Genomic DNA, 6523 nt, shown 5'->3' with positions numbered 1-6523 from the left:
TCGCTCTTCATGGACACACAGCTGGACACTGTGGACTCTGCTCTCTCTTCCTCTTCCATCACACATTCGCTCATTTTTAAATGTGAGTCTAAACGGTTAAGCAGGAACAGTCTGCTGACACAGAAAAGAAGATTAAAGAACATGATTCTCAGCATGAAGACAAGCAGAGGTCTGTCCAATGACGTATTGTCGGCTCATTCACATCAAAATCTATTATATGATGTCACCCTGTACATCATACAGGCCACATATATATTGGAAAAAGTTTTGGGACATCTTAAAAGTTTACACCATGTTAAATATAAAATAGTTGTGGAAAAAATGTTTCTCCTGGGTGTTTCAAAAGGTGCGGTGGCATTAGACGGACGCACACAAATACAAATTAAATCATTTTTTATCTGGTTATGGTTTACAAGAAAACCTAAATTCTTTCAAGATGTCAGTTCTCAACATTAAATTCAACAAATAAGATGAGAATGCATTCAAAACTAAACAGAAATACGTCATCACATCATCAAAGTGGGTCAAATGCAGCATCATCTTCTGTCATCTCAGACAGGATTCCAAGAAGAGGATCTTCATTTTCAACAACGCACCTTGACATCTCATCATGGCTCGTCTGTCAGATTACAAGCAGCTTTTTTTGATCAGGCGCATCATGTTTCTCACCAACACATGATGGTGCTGGAAAAAACATTTGTAGCCTGACCTAGAGGTCAAAACTCTGCATGGCGTGCACAGCTACTAGTTGCAGCTGCTGGTTGTGGCGGAGGAGATCCCAAACATATCTAGCAAGCTTGTTTTGGAGCAGAGCTTGTCCACCACCTCTGACCCCACTCATCACAGAAGTCCCACCATATCCATGGCCAGGTGTGTTGGCAGCATTGGAGCCAGCCTCAGGAAAAAGGTGTGTCAATATCTCAGAAGTGATGATCAAGTTGACACGACCCAACAGAAGTCAAGCAACCCAACATGCTGAATAGAATAGATGACACACAGCAAAGGGCAACAAACACCCAATTCTGCTCAGACTAATCTGATCTGACCACATGTACAGGACCAAAAATATGAAAACACTATGGGTTTAGGTTTCGTTTCGTTTTCTTGACTGCTTCATTCAAAACAGAAGACATTTCATAAATCCATGATAACAAATTCATATTCCACAAAGACCCAGTTGTTAAAACAATAAAATGGAATGCCTTGATCTCTCCCTCTTTACATACTCTCCTTTTTTAAATAAAGGATTGATTGTCCCCTGGTGGAGGGACAAAGAGAGGAGGCTAAAACTGTCGCGTTTGTGTCCCTCTTTCCGTGGATTTTTCCACTAACTGCAAATAATATCGTCGACTTATTGTGAGTATTAAAATGTGCTTCCTCAACCTCTAAAATGTTGGCTCAGGGTTAGCGGAAAACGCAGTTAGAGGAAACACGCTACAAAGTTTGATCATGCGTCACAACATTCCCGTCGACCAGCCGCAATGTGCGTCCGAAACACGCGCACGCTCATCGCGAACACGCAGCTTATTAAGCCGCATCTCGCAGCGGAACATTGATTCGAGACGACAGCAGTGAAAGAACCAAATGCTACCTGAATATTAGAGGTTTTCCATCAGGGCTCGGTCAGTCAAGATGGAGCCCGAAGTTGAGAACTTTCACTTTCGCTTCTTCCTCTACACGTCACGTGTTCGTGGTTGGATCGCGTCATATTCAGCACAAGCGCCTCTCTTCAGAACAATTTGGTCCACGTTTGAACTGAAATACTGGGAAACAACTGGAGTTCGTCTGACAGATGTTCGTTTTTGGGTGCGGAATCAAACTGGGTCAACTTTTTGATCTATAGGATCCCCTCTGGTTCAAAGTGTCCCCTATAGGATATTGGCAGTACTGACCTTTTGGGGGCTGCACACACCTCTTAATGGTGACGGCACCAACGGAGCTGATCCAGTTGTCATCAGCTGGCCAGTCTGACTCCAGCTCATTAGGGGAAATTTGCTGATCTGGAGGAGAAGCTTTCAAAACTTGACGGGCTGGGGGGGAAATGACTGTAATTTTGGAATCAGCGTGCCAATTTCATTTTTAATCAGAATAATTCAGAATAATTTCAACAGGATATTTTCAAATTGTTGAAAAGTGCTCTCAGCTCATAAAAAGACTTGGGCAAGAGTTTGAGAACAGGTTTTGGGACCTGGATCAGCTTGAGCCATGTGTGTCCTTCATTTCTAACCCTTTCATGAACGTGGACATATCATGCATTGCTCAGCAGTTCAGTGCAACCTTCAGCCTGGATGCTGCACAGATGCAAATTGAAATTGTAACATTGTGAAATGAGCTGCAGCTCAAAGCCTCTCAGGCTGCACCAAACTTTTGGTGCCTTGTTGACACAGAAAAGTACAGTGGTGTATGTACAGCAGCTATGAAGGTTGCAAGCCTTTTTGGTTCCACCTCTCTTTGTGAATCAGCCTTTTCTGACATGAACTTCATCAAGAACCAACACAGAAGACGCCTCCCTGATGCACATCTGCCAGACTCACTCAGAGCTGCACTGTCAAGTTCCCCACCAGAGGACAACACACTGGTAACCGCAGCAACGCCAGGCTTCCCCCCAACGGACAAAGAAACGGACACCAGATTTGGTGTCTCCTTCAGAATTTGTTACATGTGTTTGTAAAATGGAACAATTGTTTATGTTAAAATGTTCATGTGAAAAAATCTGCAGACTGAAGTGTGAAGTTCAAAACGTAATCAGATTTATTTTAAAATCTGAAAGTTTATTTTTGTATTTTACGTGATCCAGCATTTATGTCTGAATTCATCTTTCAGTTTAAACCTGATTCTTGTTTCTAATCAACAATATTCACATTAAGTCTGTAACTATATGACTGTCTGAGGTTTAAGTGTTAAACATCTCCAATAATAAACTCACAACCTGCTGCTGTTAATGTGACTAACAGCTGGCACACAAACACATCATCACGCTTTAGTTTTCTTACATTTCCTCTGAACTTCTGAAGTCTATTGATCTACCTTTGGACCGGTCACTCTTCAGGGACACCCAGCTGGGCACTGTGGACTCTGCTCTGTCCTCGTCCATCCTGAGGAAACATCAGAAATAGTGATGAGACTGTGATGAAGGTAAATAATCTGTAGAGGTTGGAGTTAAATAATCCCAATTCACTGCATTTTTATCAAACAGGAACATTTCTAATCCATTCTGGATAACAACTGAATCAATAAATCAATGATGTCTCTGTATAATTTTCATGTTTTCAGAGTTTAAGCTGCTTTTTTTAACTGTTCCCTGCAGTGAGAAAAGAACTGGCACCTTTTCCAGCCCCTCATCCTGCAGCACTGAATGTGCTCTAAAGTTCTTTCCAGAGCAAACGTCTCTGCACTTGCAGCAACATGTTGTAGTCATGGATCCGTGAGGAGAACCGGATACAGGAAACGCCCCCACTTTAATCCCAAAACCCAACTGGTGGCCAACAGTGGTCCGGCAACGACGGGGACGCTGGTCCATCGGGCCGACAACACTGGTTTTCCACAGGCCAACATGGTGAAAGGACTGTCTTCAGCTCAGCCACTAAATTATCTGGTGCTACATAAACATACTAGTCAGGACTTTTAACTTCCCTCCTTTTTTCCCCTCTTCAATTATTTCTATGATCCAAGTCCTCAAAGATCACTGCTCTATTTAAAATAGATGAAAGAAATGACGCCCACTCCTGCATTTCTTTCACAGTGGTTCCACAACATAGAACAATAAACCACTGTGAGAAAACACAATAACTCTAAGAGCTTTTCACCTGTCACAAAAATGTCGCTCTTCCTGCTTCGTCTGAACAGAATACTTTCACTTTCACTTTTAAAACCTAATCAACAGCTTTATGGCGTATATATTACGACCATTAAAGCATTCTGGGAGGGTTTAAAGTTCTTTTAGGATCAGTAGCAAAGAGCAGAAAAATAAACTAAACTTCACTTAGAAAGAATATTCAACTATAACTAAAGCCAGACTATAAGAAAGTTAAAAAAGACCAATTCATTTATAATGTATAATGATGTTTTGTGCTAAAACTAAATATGAAGTCTTGTTGAATTTTCTTAAGCCAAGAATTCTTCAGCTCTATGCAGCTCTTCAATAGTAACAAAAATGTTTTCAAATCTTGATTTTATCTCCAAACACAACTGTCAATTCTTTTCAATAATGCTCTTCGTTTACTCACCTTGTCGGTCTTCAGTCTTCCTGCTTAGTCTGAAAGGAATACTTTTAAAAACTGGTTTGTTGGGTTCCCAGTTTCTGGGACCGTTGTTGCTGGTGTCTACCTGCAGGGGGCGTGGAGGAGCCGCTCATCAGCCACAGCTGGCTCCGCAGACTCACGCACCTGCGGTCTCTCTTCAATCTCCCGTTAGATTTAAGGACAGAACTCCCGCCTGCCAGCGGCGGAGTGTTTTCGTCCTCATCGCCAAACCCTGACTTCTGTGGCTTGACTATTTTTGAGAGTTTTCCTAGCGGACTTGTTTTGGACTCAGTCGAGGTCTCTCCGCGTCTCTGTGAACGCGGACCGAACTGTTCTGGTTCACTTTAAAATAAAGACGCTTTTCGGACACCATTCTCCACCATTATTCAACCTGGTTAACTAAATAAGATGTATGATGCTTGACAGATTTGAAAGACTTGTAAAAGCAGCATATTTCTGCAGCCCTGGAGTCCAGGAGGAGCAGCAGAGGTCAGAATGTGTCGGAGCGCGTTTAACTATTGTCTGCAGTTCCACGCGTGTCCACCGGGTGGCGGTAAAGCATCACATGATATTTCTCCTTTTTGGAACTTCTTCAGCTGCGTTGAGCTTTAAATCTTCACCTGTCGCTCCCTTTAAGCTCTAAACTTTGCGGTTCTGTGTGTAGTTTGTTGGTTTGAATATTTCTGATGAATTCTGATGACGATGAGTGAAACTGTCAATGACCAATAGAAAGTTCGTCCATTGTTCTACTGCGTCACACATTTTCATTATTTATTGTCATTTTTGGGTCTAAACTGGACCAGTTCTGTGAGCTGTTTTGCTTTTTCTGTGGACCAGATGTTCCAGGCAGGTTCCATCATCGGACACAGACGGAGACAGGTCACGTGACAACAGTCAGCCTTTAGTTCTTTATTACAGGAGGATCTGGTTTATATACAGACACGTATCTGCAAAATACTAAAAAGTATCTGAACCCAAAGTACTAAAAAGTCTACATCCACGCACACGTGTGTATTAAGTGTTTATACACACGTGTGCGCGTACGTGCACACTGTATATTCATCTAATAACTGTTAGTTTCTAAAACAGCAAAGTAGAGTCACTGAGGCACGGCTTCACCTCCTTTACACCGAGGTTTCCCTGAGCAGGTGTGATGAACTGTTGCAGAAGGAAAAGCATGGAACATGTTAATAACCGGACACAACAACACTCAGGTTTATTGTCTGACGGCATCAGTGTCTCTGGTTGCATCTGTCTGAGGAGCATTGTGAAACCAGGAGCAGTGTAAATGAGGGGGGGGGGGGGGACAGTGAGTGGATGCTGCATTCATCAAACACACAATAGTCAGAAGAGAAGAAGGAAGAACAGAAGCCCGTGTTCCTCAGTGTTGGTGTGGATACACCTGTTTGGAGGAGCAGGAAGCAGGCTGGACTCTTCCAGCTGGCTTTAATGCCACTTCTCTTCTGAGAACCTCCCAGCAGCTTTCTCTCCACCATCTTTTTACGCTGAAGATTTTTGATCATTTCAGGTCAGATGTTCTTGGACTGAGGTTAAAAATGTTTGTTCTTGTGCTCGGAGCGAACCGATGATCCTCTAAAGTCAGGCATCCTAAAGGTGGATGTTTTCTGAGGCCTGGAGGCTTTAAAGTGGCGCTTTTACCCACTTGTCCTCGTTCTGTTGGAAACTTGATCCAAAAACCTTTTCTGGAGCTTCATGTTCTGCTTTTTTGAAGGAATGAAATGGTTTCATCAGCGCTGCCGGGGGCTGAGCAGGCTTCATAAATCTGAAGCTCTGAGATCCTTTAAAGATCTCCTGGAATCAGCAGATGGGGGTTTGATCAAAAACTGTAAGAATCAGTCAAGCTATCAAATCTTGACTCAGTCCAAGCGTGAACCAGTCCATCCAGAGCTGATTATGGCTCAGCCAGGAGGAAAGCACGGCCTGGGGGGGTTCATATGGAGCAGGCACACTCTGGCTCTATTGCTACTGAAAACAGCCCTTCAGCACAGCAGCCTGAAATACAGTTCTGGAGAACACCTGTTCCCAACAGAACCTGTTTAAAACGGGACCAGTAAAGATGCCCGGCGTGACCACGACCACGGGGAGAGAGGGGGGGGGGCAGAGACAGGCGGTAACGCCGCTGCCCACCGATTCACCTGGAAACAACAGAAACCCCAGCAGCTTGGACCCAATATGGCAGCGTGTTCCTCAGAAACGCTCCTCAAACTCTCCCCACAGCTTCATTGCTAAACAGGATTTGGGTTTTTTTGTCCGTGCTAAAT

This window comes from Takifugu flavidus, unplaced genomic scaffold (genome assembly GCF_003711565.1).
Source record: "Takifugu flavidus isolate HTHZ2018 unplaced genomic scaffold, ASM371156v2 ctg248, whole genome shotgun sequence".
Classification (NCBI taxonomy): Eukaryota; Metazoa; Chordata; class Actinopteri; order Tetraodontiformes; family Tetraodontidae; genus Takifugu; species Takifugu flavidus.
The sequence above is the reverse complement of the archived record's forward strand: the minus strand, read 5'-3'. Positions refer to the sequence as shown.